Here is a 14258-nt window from a genome sequence, read left to right on the forward strand (position 1 = left end):
AGTAGGCAGCATCAATCCTAGCTTGCAGAGAGAGCACATCTTAGAGGTTGCTTCACAGTGTTATCAATCCTAGCTTGCAGAGAGAGCACTGCTTAGACTCTGCTTCACAGCGTTATCAATCCTAGCTTGCAGAGAGAGCACTGTTTAGAGGCTGCTTCGCAGCGTTATCAATCCTAGCTTGCAGAGAGAGCACTGCTTAGAGGCTGCTTCGCAGCGTCATCAATCCTAGCTTGCAGAGAGAGCACCTGCTTAGAGGCTGCTGCACAGCGTTATCAATCCTAGCTTGCAGAGAGAGCACCGCTTAGAGGCTGCTTCACAGCATTACCAATCCTAGCTTGCAGAGAGAGCACAGCTTAGAGGCTGCTTCACAGCGTTATCAATCCTAGCTTGCAGAGAGAGCACCGCTTAGAGGCTGCTTCACAGCGTTATCAATCCTAGCTTGCAGAGAGAGCACCGCTTAGAGGCTGCTTCACAGCGTTATCAATCCTAGCTCGCAGAGAGAGCACTGCTTAGAGGCTGCTTCACAGCGTTATCAATCCTAGCTCGCAGAGAGAGCACTGTTTAGAGGCTGCTTCACAGCGTTATCAATCCTAGCTTGCAGAGAGCACAGCTTAGAGGCTGCTTCACAGCGTTATCAATCCTAGCTTGCAGAGATAGCACTGCTTAGAGGCTGCTTCACAGCTTTATCAATCCAGCTTGCAGAGAGAGCACCTGCTTAGAGGCTGCTGCACAGCGTTATCAGTCCTAGCTTGCAGAGAGAGCACCGCTTAGAGGCTGCTTCGCAGCGTTATCAATCCTAGCTTACAGAGAGAGCACCGCTTAGAGGCTGCTTCACAGCGTTACCAATCCTAGCTTGCAGAGAGAGCACAGTTTAGAGGCTGCTTCACAGCGTGATAAATCCTAGCTTGCAGAGAGAGCACCGCTTAGAGGATGCTTCACAGCGTTATCAATCCTAGCTTGCAGAGAGAGCACTGCTTAGAGGCTGCTTCACAGCCTTATCAATCCTAGCTCGCAGAGAGAGCACTGCTTAGAGGCTGCTTCACAGTGTTATCAATCCTACAGAGAGAGCACTGCTTAGAGGCTGCTTCACAGTGTTATCAATCCTAGCTTGCAGAGAGAGCACTGCTTAGAGGCTGCTTCACAGTGTTATCAATCCTAGCTTGCAGAGAGAGCACCTGCTTAGAGGCTGCTTCACAGCATTATCAGTCCTAGCTTGCAGAGAGAGCACCGCTTAGAGGCTGCTTCACAGTGTTATCAATCCTACAGAGAGAGCACTGCTTAGAGGCTGCTTCACCGTGTTATCAATCCTAGCTTGCAGAGGGAGCACTGCTTAGAGGCTGCTTCACAGTGTTATCAATCCTAGCTCGCAGAGAGAGCACTGCTTAGAGGCTGCTTCACAGTGTTATCAATCCTACAGAGGGAGCACTGCTTAGAGGCTGCTTCACAGTGTTATCAATCCTAGCTTGCAGAGAGAGCACTGCTTAGAGGCTGCTTCACAGTGTTATCAATCCTAGCTTGCAGAAAGAGCACCTGCTTAGAGGCTGCTGCACAGCGTTATCAATCCTAGCTTGCAGAGAGAGCACCGCTTAGAGGCTGCTTCACAGCATTACCAATCCTAGCTTGCAGAGAGAGCACAGCTTAGAGGCTGCTTCACAGCGTTATCAATCCTAGCTTGCAGAGAGAGCACCGCTTAGAGGCTGCTTCACAGCGTTATCAATCCTAGCTTGCAGAGAGAGCACCGCTTAGAGGCTGCTTCACAGCGTTATCAATCCTAGCTCGCAGAGAGAGCACTGCTTAGAGGCTGCTTCACAGCGTTATCAATCCTAGCTCGCAGAGAGAGCACTGTTTAGAGGCTGCTTCACAGCGTTATCAATCCTAGCTTGCAGAGAGCACAGCTTAGAGGCTGCTTCACAGCGTTATCAATCCTAGCTTGCAGAGATAGCACTGCTTAGAGGCTGCTTCACAGCTTTATCAATCCAGCTTGCAGAGAGAGCACCTGCTTAGAGGCTGCTGCACAGCGTTATCAGTCCTAGCTTGCAGAGAGAGCACCGCTTAGAGGCTGCTTCGCAGCGTTATCAATCCTAGCTTACAGAGAGAGCACCGCTTAGAGGCTGCTTCACAGCGTTACCAATCCTAGCTTGCAGAGAGAGCACAGTTTAGAGGCTGCTTCACAGCGTGATAAATCCTAGCTTGCAGAGAGAGCACCGCTTAGAGGATGCTTCACAGCGTTATCAATCCTAGCTTGCAGAGAGAGCACTGCTTAGAGGCTGCTTCACAGCCTTATCAATCCTAGCTCGCAGAGAGAGCACTGCTTAGAGGCTGCTTCACAGTGTTATCAATCCTACAGAGAGAGCACTGCTTAGAGGCTGCTTCACAGTGTTATCAATCCTAGCTTGCAGAGAGAGCACTGCTTAGAGGCTGCTTCACAGTGTTATCAATCCTAGCTTGCAGAGAGAGCACCTGCTTAGAGGCTACTTCACAGCATTATCAGTCCTAGCTTGCAGAGAGAGCACCGCTTAGAGGCTGCTTCACAGTGTTATCAATCCTACAGAGAGAGCACTGCTTAGAGGCTGCTTCACCGTGTTATCAATCCTAGCTTGCAGAGGGAGCACTGCTTAGAGGCTGCTTCACAGTGTTATCAATCCTAGCTCGCAGAGAGAGCACTGCTTAGAGGCTGCTTCACAGTGTTATCAATCCTACAGAGGGAGCACTGCTTAGAGGCTGCTTCACAGTGTTATCAATCCTAGCTTGCAGAGAGAGCACTGCTTAGGGGCTGCTTCACAGTGTTATCAATCCTAGCTTGCAGAAAGAGCACTGCGTTAAAGGGGAAGAACAGTGGGGAGCTGGAGAGGTTGCCTAAGTGCATTGATGATTATTGAATTGTGAAAAAGTGTTCACAGGTGTTCATTGGTAATGTGAGGGGGAGACTGCTTCAAAGTCTCTGCTAGCCCTAGTCCTCAACTTCAAAGTGACCTCACAGAGACCCATCTGTGGTAAACTCTTCCCCACGTTACAACAGCTTGCAGATAATGATGATCAGGGGTTTGAATAACCATGACATCATTGTCTCATAGTCAGTGCCTGAGAGGGAGCGCACAATGGCTGACAGTTAAGCAGTATGGATCTGTTTACCAGCTATACTTGTGAATGTAAAGCAGCAGAGTGCCTTCAAAGAGACTTCTTTTAGGTGCAAAGTCAGAGGTAATTCCTCTGCATACTTCGGCCACTTCCAAAGCATGTGGCAGCTTTCAGTTCCTGCCCCTATTACTAGGCTAAGCAGGGACCAAACATTTTGTTACGGTATCATATGGGTTCCTTTACCATAAGAGTGTGATGGCACATAATTAGTCCCACCTACATGTTGTCAGTTTAGGGCAATTTTAAAGATTCTCACTGTATGCAGAATGTTCCCAACTACGATATTTAGTATGTATGGGTGCTCATAATAAGGGATCTACCAGTATAGGCAAGGCCTTGGTATTTACTAGGTCAAATGCAGTCCAAAGTACCCTACTGGCCATTCCTCCCATGCTTAGAAAGACACCATCCAACCCAAGGGAGTCGTACAGCACCTTGAAGTAGCACACAGTTTACATTTCTACGAATCTACGTTCATGTTCGTAGCGTTCTTTTCAGTAACAAAGGTATTGCATCAGTGTGTAGTGTGTAGAGAAGCCCCTCAATGCTCACAACAGAACAAATACAACCCTCTAGGGAAAAAGTCCCAGCACACCTATTGCAAGGAGAACAAGGTTTATTCTCATAAAAGTCAAGCATGCGATAGCAAAGCACTCTGCTGCCAGGGAGCGCTCTAACGAAACCAACATGGACGGCAGCTTATAAGGGCTAAAAGCGCCACTACTGTTGTATATCACATAGAGTACAAATCCAGCTGGTTGGTGTGACCTTATACATAGGCAGCCTGCTCAATATGTGATGCCAGGTCATTGGTCCCAGCTTTTCCTGTCCATTATCTTCAACGTGGGGCTCTTCTTACCACGTCATCGGGTGCCGGGCTCGATAATTATCAATTAAGTGTGAAACTCATAACATTCCCTATCAGAGGCCTATTGTGCACCTGATCCTGCAAGCATGGGCGCAGAGGATACATTCAAGCTCATGTTATCTTCCAAAACCCAACTCGATCCCAGACGCGTCTGCGCCATTCCAGGCCTTCCCACCCTGAGCGTTAAATTTGTTTCTTTCCCTCCCTGGCACCTCGCAGCACAAATCACAGGGACCTTCAATATTGTGTTTGTGATCTTTATAAGGAATGGGTGCTTGGACAGTTTTATGGTCTGCGGTCTTGGGCTGGCTGGTACTCTGGAATGTTAGGGTTTTGGGATGGGGGAATCTGGTCACTATATCTTGGTGTTTGGGCCGGACTGGGACTGAGGCTAGTGCCCTCCTTTTCGTGGGATAACTGCTTGTGGGGAGCTCTCGGACCCCTCATGGCCTTCGGGGCAAATTCTTTCTTGGTTACATGTGCTGGCAGTATGAGACCATGAAAGGTTTATGCAACCTCTCAAACTTGGCCTTCTGCACCACCACATAGGCTGCAGCTTGTTCTCACATTCTCACATGGATTTGTAATTTGTAATTTATTTATTATTTGTATCGCGCACCTAACCCTGAGGTAGCTGGCCGCTGGAAAACTTTAAACATGTTACACAATAAGGTACATACATAAAGGCATACATAAGAAATTGTTGGAAAGGGTCGACCTGGGTTACAGAGAGGTCTAGTCTTCACAATAAGTACAGTTAGGATATGATCATAGGGGTACTATTGGGGCATTGAAGTTGTGAATCAGAATCACTGGAGCCAGGGGCATCAGTTATTGAACTTGTCAGTAAGCCAGAGTTTAACGCTGCTTTTGAAGGCATTGAAGGATGGTTCCAATCTAATGGTGGGATGTAGGGAGTTTCAGTGGTTGGCGGCTTGACGGGAAAACTGGCTCCACCTGCCGTTTTGAGGTTGAACCTGGGCAATGAGAGTAGGTGAGTTTGGGACGATCTGGTGGATCGGGTAGCTTGGTGCAGAGAGAACTTGTGTGAGAGATATTTCAGTGCAGCTTTGGAGATGCATTTGTGGGTGATTGCCAGTGTGCGAAGCGAGATTCGGTCACGCACTGGAAGCCAGTTCGATTTTTTGTCTGTGGCTGGATACGTGGCTGGATCTGGGGATGTTTAGTGCAGCTCTTAAGGAGTTGTTTTGTAGGACTTGTAGTCTGTTGAGTTTCTGTTCAGAGTTTCCTTAAAAGAGCGTGTTGCAATAGTCTAATTTAGAGAGCCCTAGAGCTCTTGCTAGCATCATGCAACTGGTGGGGGATAGGTATGACTTACAGGAATTGATTAGCTTGCTGTGTAAACAGTTGATGATGCGATGGAACTCACTTGTGTTTTTTAGTGATAAGGTCGAGTCGAGGTAGACATCTAAAGTTTCTATCTCCTTCGCGACTTTGATTGGGTTTCCATCAATATTGAAGGACATATACTGCGGGTCTAGCTTGTTAAGGCAAGCCTGGGTACCGACAATTAGGATCTCTGTTTTTTCATCATTGAGGCAGAGGCTATGAGCAGCCGTCCATGCCTGTATTTCCAAGTAGATGTCATTAATTAGTTTGGAGTCATCAGCATAGCATCCTGACAACGTGATGAGAACCTGGGTGTCATCTGCGTAGTTCGTATAGAGGACACCTATGTTGTCGAGACGGTCGAAGAGGAGCTTTGTGAATATGTTGTATAGCATTGGGGATATACAGGATCCTTGGGGTACCCCGCAGTGGATGGGGATTGGGGCTGCAGAGGCAGAGGGCGAGAAGAATCTGGTGGTGCAGTTGGATAAAAATGATTTAATCCAAGTGGATGCGTTCGTGGAGAAGGCTGCTGCAGAGGTTAAATGTTCTGTGAGGATCTGGTGTTCAACCAAATCAAATGCAGCCGAGAGGTCTAACAAGAGGAGCATGGCTAGTTTGCCTTTGTATCGTATCTCTATGTCTTGTGTTTGGGTCTACTGTCGTGGCTGCAGTGCAAAGCCGGTTCTCGATGGAAAGATGGCTATTTTCCAAGATGGCATTCTTTGTCTAGTGCACTCTACACCCAATTTCACGGAATCATACCAGTACTGCGACCTCATATGATTGCCTGGTACTAAAACCGCACCTTTGCGCATAAATAAAATGCCAACCCTCATTACTGTGGCTAAGGGAATCAGGGGTTGCGGGTTTCCCTCCGCTTCCATTAAATGGAGAACGGGGGAAACAACAAATGTAAAATAATCAACAATAAAAAGGACCCTGCTGCGCCAGCGCCGACCCACGGTGGGTGGAAACTGATGCTGCAGGGATAGAGGTAAGTCGGTGGCACACTTCTGTGTGTGTTGCTGTTAAGGTAAGTGGCCAGGGGGGAGTGTGATGGGGGATGCGGGCTACAGTGGTCTATCTGATCATTGCACCGTGCCGTAATGGTGATAAACATTTTCGTCAGCTGAATTACGGGCGGCACAGTGATCACATAGATTAAATTTCACTGTGATCTATCCCCTAATGCAACTTCTATCGACACCCCACTCCCAACTCCCCTTATATTCTCTCCAGACAAATACAACACAAACCTGGACCTCTGCTGCATTCGAAACCTCTTGGGGACCTGGGACGATCACCCCTGCTTCCCAAGAAGTGTATCTTTGTATGTTAATTTGCATTTGCCTCGGCTATTTCCTCACTCTAGAACAGGGCCTCTGTCATGTCGGCAGCTACCAGAAAATCCCAGAATACAGTACTATACATTTTTGCAAGGGGTAGAGAGTGAGCTAATGCTACACTGTTCTGTTTCGGCAAGGAGGTACCAACAGTCTCCTTCACCCAAGAATCAATGCGGTCTGCATGTTACATAGTAGTCTGTGATGGATTTGCTCTCTAGTACACACAAAGTCAAAATGGGTATGCAGTGTCTTATGGTACTATCCTATTGGCTTAATAAACACTCTAGTTGTGTGTATCTTTTCTTGTGGACAGCTTTTATCATGTCTAGAGGTTGCCTTATTCCCATGCTAAATAGCATCAATTAGCAAACATGAGCTACCTAAGTGATCTATGTATGTATTCCTTGAGAATGGGTCTTGCATCTGTAACTGCAAAACATAAACTTACAGTCTACAAATAACCCAAGCATCTAGTACTAGCAACTGTGTTAGGCCATACAATTAGGTTTCTTGCTAGGATTGCAATTCCAATTTCCTATGAAAGCAGCCAATGTTATAAATCATGGAATCTTGCCCTCCCGCCTCACAGAACCAAGCATCCCTACATTGTACTAGCTGGCCTCTTTAGTCTCCCTCTCTAGCTCTTTAGCATCCCTATCTCACAGGACAAATGAAGTAGAGCTCAGCTACCTTAGCAAGTCAAAACTCTCTCTTCTTAGCCAGGCTGCACACATAGTAATTGTGACTGCACTCTCCACCGATGGCCACATCCTTCTGCCCGCCTTTGTGAAATGTGTATCATGCTTGCACCTTGGAGCGGGGAGGTGCATCGCAGACCCTCACCTCCAATTTTCCAGAAACAAACAGAATCCTTGGCATCCCAGCCTTTGCACATTGTGGAGAGTTCTTTTATTGTCATATCAACACTTGGTGTGTGGCCTTGCAGCAACGCAATGTGAAACATGCTTATTACCCATACAAAAGAGGCACCTGGTGCAGCGGCCCACCTGGAAATCTCCACACTTCCCTGCAGACCAGTCCACTACTGCCCCCTCCAGTGGTCTAAAGGTTGGGCCTAATATCACACAAGCCTAATTCATGTGGGGATTACACTGTGCTGCTGTTCCATTCAGGCCGGTCCAAGCAGGGGATATGCAGTGACCCCCATCTGAAGAATGAAGGTCAGACCTTCCAGAAAGCTCAACCAGCGAGATAAAGGACTTTGAAGCCAATGTGCACCGGAAGTCAATAGAAGACCTTCAGCAATGGTGTAACATGACCAGCCTTTGATCGTTCGCCTTCATGTATGTTTCCCATCGCTTCCCTAGCTGCCTAACTTCCTGCCTTCAACGTAAGTTCAGAGCCTTTCACCCTTGACCCCCTTCGACTGCTGTATCTGCCATTGTCTTCCTCATGCGCACATGGGTGCAATTTTAGGGGGGGCAAGGGTGTTTGTCCCCGCGCAACTTTTGTGGCACACCATTCCCCCCCCTCATTTGGCAGGGGCCCCTTTCCTTTACATGTCATGTCAGCCCCCCTCCCCCCACAATATTTTCAGCACAGTTACTCCACTGCATGCGCAAGTGAGCAGTTTGGCGCTGGTCGGCAGTTGTGCCGCGTCTGCCATTTTCACTGGAGAGATACTGTTGAGATTCATTGCGTATCTGCTGCACAGACTAAGCATGCTCCAGTCTCCGCAATTCATCTTGCTGTTCCCTGGAGAGCTCTGATTTACTACAAAGGTGCATTAAGGACAGGGTGCCCGGGAAATGGGAAGACTGGAGCGCATGAATGATTTATCTCTTTATGGAGGTCCTTGGGGGGATGTCCTTGCACGGTCAGGTAAAATAACAACAGAAAGAAAATGAGGAGCAGCTACGGGGCATAATATGTTTGTAGCATGTTTCCTGGTGTTAACAGTTATTAATATAGCAGTTGGTAGCTGTATTTGTCCCGGTTTTAAGGGCTCCACATGTATGCATATCCTGGAACTGAGGGACAGGGAGATGAATAATCTGGCCGGGATCACACAGGGTAGATAAGTGAACACGCTGAGATTAGAATCCAACTCTCTTCAATACAAAGATAATGGCAGGGTGGCGGCCAGCAGCTAAGTGTTGCTTTGAAGGTCTTGTGATGGATGATTGGTGGCTGGGCAGAGGACTGACTGCAGGCATTCGGAATTGCATCTGTGCCTTGTCTGCACCCATCTGGTGTTCATGGCACGCTGCTCCTGGATCCAGAAACTAGTATACTGGCCAGCATTGTATGTATTTACTTGCATAGTCCCTTTGAACTGCTCAGCTGTGGAAAGTAGCCCAAACCTTGAAATGGGTACCATGTTCGATAAAAAGGGTGTTATGTGTAACAGGTACGAACAACTCGGCCAATGACCCAGGCAGAGCGAGTGAAAAGGCTTACAAGATGAGATTGCGCATTTGCATGACAACATGTTCTCGGGCAAGCACATGGAGTTCCGGTCGTCTTGACTCCACTTTCTGGCAACCAGCACACGGAGCTGAGGTCACATGATGGCTGCCCGATCCAGAGTCCTGGATCCAAGGGATTAATGACCATACTACATCAAACTGGTCCTGAAGATGATGACATTTATGACTATGGTCATTGAAACCGGCCGACCCTTTTCTATTTTATAATATCCTCTCAAGCAAACAGGATACACACCTTTTAAAAATCAATACCTGTTTGTCAGTCAGGTGTTCCGAGCACTATAGACTCTGCTCCTATCACAAGGAATTTTTAGACACCCACTGGAATAAATGCTCCAAGAACAAATTGCTTTCTTGTTGAATAAACAAGGGCTTTAATTGCCTCAAAAAGAAACTCCTCTTAGTAATGTCTGGCGCATGAACAGGTTGAGACAAACCATGCGGGAGACAGTGATGCTCTGTCTCCCGCATGGATTACCATCAATGTGTTTTTTTTAGGTGAATTACTTATATGCCAGATTGATTGCATACTGTAGAGCAGGGACAGACTTCTTTTCTTTTAGATAGGTGGCGCATCACCATCTTCCTAGGAACAGGAAGCTGTGCCGGGGACCCGGAAAGAAAACAATAAATAGTTTGAGTAAGAGACCCTCGCGCGTGGTCACGCGAGTGTACCTTTACTCAAAACAGAGAAAAGAAAACGGAGTGCGAGCAGAGTACCGGCTCTACTGAACAAAACCATTCAAGAGGGCTAGACGCCCTCCGCTTGGCTCCCGACATATACGCAGCCCGGGCCTTCGTGCTGGCGCTCCCATGATTAGCAGCAGAGTGCTTGTTAGCAGAGCCACCCCCCTGGTGGCATTTTATCACCACCAGGACATAATTTAAAACACGGGTATGCCCCACAGCAGGGGAGCGCCTGTTTGCAGCTCTCTGGGGCTGAATTTCTATAAAGGGGCCACCTCCTCCTTGATAGGTGGCCCACTGAGACCTGGGTCACACCTGGCAGATGTGGCCCAGCTGTGAAAAAGTTCTGGGTGTTCCCCCCTCATGCTGCATCTAATTACTGCCCTGTATCCTGTCAAGCAGCCTAGCCCATTTAAAGACTTTAGGGGTCCCCACACACCCATTGCTGCTGCTGCTGCCACGAAAGGCAAAAAGCACAGGAAGAAAGAAAATCAAGAGAGCCGCAGAGACCTTGAGACAGCCCTGGTCAGGTTGTCCTGCAAGTAAGGTTTTTATAAATAGTTTGCAATACAGTGCACTGTATAGACTGTACATATTTTTGAAAGACATATTTTTTAATATTTAAAGGACTCTATATTTTCTTTGTTTTTATTCTTTACATACGCAGATGCTAGGAGTAATTTAAGTTGCATATAGTGTCTTGTGTTTGCCCCTTTTATACAAAAACTCTCAAAACCCTGCTGGTGGAGCGGAAAAGTATATAAGTGAGCTTTTAACAACTTAAAAGAACCGTACACCAGCATTCCTTTGCCCGCCTTTCCTTTAATGTAACAATTACTCTAACCTTGTGTTTTTCCTTTAGGCTGTTTAAGGATCCTACCCATGGTCAGACTGGCCTATAGGCAAGAAGGCAATGGCGAACCAAAAATGCAAAATGCTAGTGTGGGCCAGTTTTTTCCATCAAAGTAGGCAATTTTTTTGGCCAATGTGGATAGTTTCATGAGTTACTTCACCATGCAGCTAGAAGTTTTGACCAGTGTTGCTGAATAAATATTCTTTCAAATGCACAATTTGCATCAGATTTTGTCAAAAAACTCCTGCTTGGATACTATTCAAACAGTTTGTGACAAAAGGAATGAATTGATATTTCAAACTGTGTGTCACTTTTTCATTGGTGCCCGAGATGATTTTATGCCCCAGTCCGACCCTGATCCTATCCTAACTACCTGATCTTCTTTACCCTCTCCACCTTCATAGCGAGGTACACCGGTGTGATGTTGAAACCAGGAGAGTGGAGTTTGAAGACAGGTAAGAGGTGGGTCAAGTTATAAGTGACGGTTTAAGCTGTATATTGTGTGCCCGCCTACACCTGTCTCCCATTAAGGGGCTACATTTGTGGTACATTTTCTAGTGGGGACCTTGACTCAGCAAACACTTCCTGAGTAGGCCTAATTGCAATATTACTTTTTTCATATTTTTAACAAACTGTCTGAGCAGAAATTCCCTCAGAAAAAAATGTAAATATATCTGACTTGTGTACTGATGGACTCCTACCTTAGGTTATCGGATAAGTCTATGTTAATGGTGACACCCTCTTTCTGTTCTGGGCTTTGCTTTAACTTTTGTCATGGTTTAGTCAATTTCTTTCAATTGTAGTGACCGCAGGTTATAACTCCAAGAGTGCAATTGATGAAGAAATGAAAGCCCGGGACAGGGGCATGGTGTCCCTGGTGACGTGGGGTCGCTGAAAACTATACTTATACCTTTCTTTCATGCACACAACTTGTATGTTTAGTGTTTCGTCTATCAATGCAACTCCATCAGAGTAATTACCGTGAAGACATCATGAAGCAAGACACAGACAACAGATTCAAAGTTCAAACAAAATCTGTATATGAACTTGAATGTCAGGATGGTAGAAGGCCTAACCTGCCCTATACTAAGGTGGGATCTCTCTACCTGAACAAAACTAAGGAAAGTCTGAGTCAAAGAGTTCAATTTAAAAGTATGTCTGTGTCCAAAACCTATCGTTGCAGTCACAACTAAAGCTAAACAATGTGTAGGGATGTCAATAATCAAATAAATGGTGATCAACACAAAATTCTGAGCTTCCTTTTCAGCTCCCCTTCCCCAAGTTCAAGAAAGTTCCACAGAAGTCTCAGAATTCCATTTTTCACGCTCACAATTAATGCGGTTCCGCACAATCCTCAGGGTTCCCTTCCCCAAGTTCCAAGCAACACAATTCACAAGGGAAAGGTCTGGAGACTCCATTCTCAAGATAATACTTGCAGTTCCTCAAGTCTCGAGGTTCCCTTCCCCAAGACTTTAACTCAAGCTTTTGTACTTGCTTCAGTCTTTCAAAAAGATTCAACACAACATAGGTTCAGCCCGACCCTCTTTCTGGATTGCTTCACCAGTTCACTTGTAGTATATCTCCTTGGTTGATTTCACAATGTCATTAATTCTCATAGTTCACGGCTCACTGGTCCAGGCGCAGTTGTCAGACCACACAGTTCACCCATCACAGGGCGGGCAACCAGGATACCCAGACTACAGAGTTACTTTCACTTAACTGCTCTTTGTTGGACTCTTGGCTTTACATGCAGGTTCACACTTTTCTGGCTTCTCCTGATTAGCCTCTTGGCTCTGCCATAATGTGTCACACACCTCTTGCCAGTCTTGGGCCTTGGCGCACTGCATTTACTCTTAAAGTTCACTTTGTAGTGGTTTTGTTCATACCCCACGTTACTTTTCTATGGCACTCTTTCACACTTGCACTCTGTTCTTATATGTTACTTTCATATGGGCATTTCCTCCTTGGCAGTTCTTCACTTTCCCCATTGAGGGTTTTCCCCATTTCACATTATAATAAGCTTAATTTCAAGGTTTCATTCAGTTTGATATTCATTATACTTGATTTCAGGATTTCCTTCGGTTCAATATTCAATATGCACTTGATATAGATTTTAGTTCAACTTTGTACTCATTTCGGTATTCAATATATTTTCATCGAGCTTAATTTTAGGTTTCCATTTAATTATGTAAATATTATGCATTCACTTTGCTCAATTTCATGTTTTCGTTCAGTTTGGTCAATGTTACATTGCCCGCAGCCTGCATGGATTGCCCCAGTTACCAAGTGCCTTTCCTTGACAGTCATCTGTTTCCAGCATTGCTTGTCAGCGGTTCCTGATGCTTCTTCCTAATTTGGTGGTCAATGAGCAAGCTTCTGCAAGTCCTGCTCACCTAGCGGGACTTTCCTTGCATATGCTGACTGCTCTGCCACCTCTGGATGGACACGGATGGTGACCTGCTTTCTCACATTTTTCCACAGCTCAATCTGTTGTTCTCTCGTCACAGAGGCTCCCTCCTTGGACTGCTGGACCGCATCCTGGATCCTCCACAGGTCCCCCCCATGGCTGCCTCCTATGAAAGCAGGTCCCCTGCTGGTTCTCCCTCCACCAGCCTCCCTGTTTCTCCTCCCCACAGTGTTCTCTGGCTTTTTGTGTATACACCTGCAACCTCCTAACAGGTTGCAGTTGTGGATCCTTAACTAGGTCTGCCTGACCACGATAAAGGGGACATGCCTGACTCTCACCTTACTCTGCAGGCATTTTACTTGTCCCAGTACCAGACTGGTAAAATTATAGTGTAGTGTTAATTCCTCTTAGTCTCCTCTTCTTCGTCCCAGTACTTTTAAAGGTTGAATGGGGGAAATTGAGGTAAGAGGTCTTGCAATAACCCATAAAGGTTGGGCAGGGTCAGGTTGGTCATGAATAGGGAAAGGAGGGATACCATGTCTCACCTGTGGGTACCCCACTCCCACTCTCTGAGGACACTCCACCCAGGTGATCCTCCCTCACTTTTCCACCCCCAGGGTCGGGATCCAAGAGTGGGGGCCTTTTCCTGGCAACCTGAGCAGAGGATCCAAGGGATTTAGGCATGAGAATACCCTAAGGTTTCTCAAAGTACAAAGTAGGAACGTTTAACAAGGATGGTCTGTGTTCTGCTAGTATTTTGCCATTGCGTGTGGACCATGTCCATAGGAAATTCTCTTGATTGGCACATCTATAGGTTGAAGAATGACTCATCCATCCCCATGCTCTTTTGGCACAAATGCACCTGTGATGCACATTCTCCTCTTATGTTGGTGATCCAAATTTGAACATAACATTGACTGATATCTTTAGTATTACTTGCTACTCAGACACTACAAAAGAGCCCCTCAACTCGCATTGGCCCCAAACAATTGCAAACAGTAATCTTAAATGTTGATAGTGACCTCACATTTTATTAAGATTAATAATAATTGTGTTAATGCCATTAAATATACGCAGCGTTAAATATGCATATTGAGACAGGGTCAGGGTCTTGATCCTGTCAAGGTATGCAGGAGCGAGGACACCTCCCAGCCTT

This window comes from Ambystoma mexicanum, chromosome 9, assembly GCF_040938575.1.
Source record: "Ambystoma mexicanum isolate Mex_15411 chromosome 9, UKY_AmexF1_1, whole genome shotgun sequence".
Lineage (NCBI taxonomy): Eukaryota > Metazoa > Chordata > Amphibia > Caudata > Ambystomatidae > Ambystoma > Ambystoma mexicanum.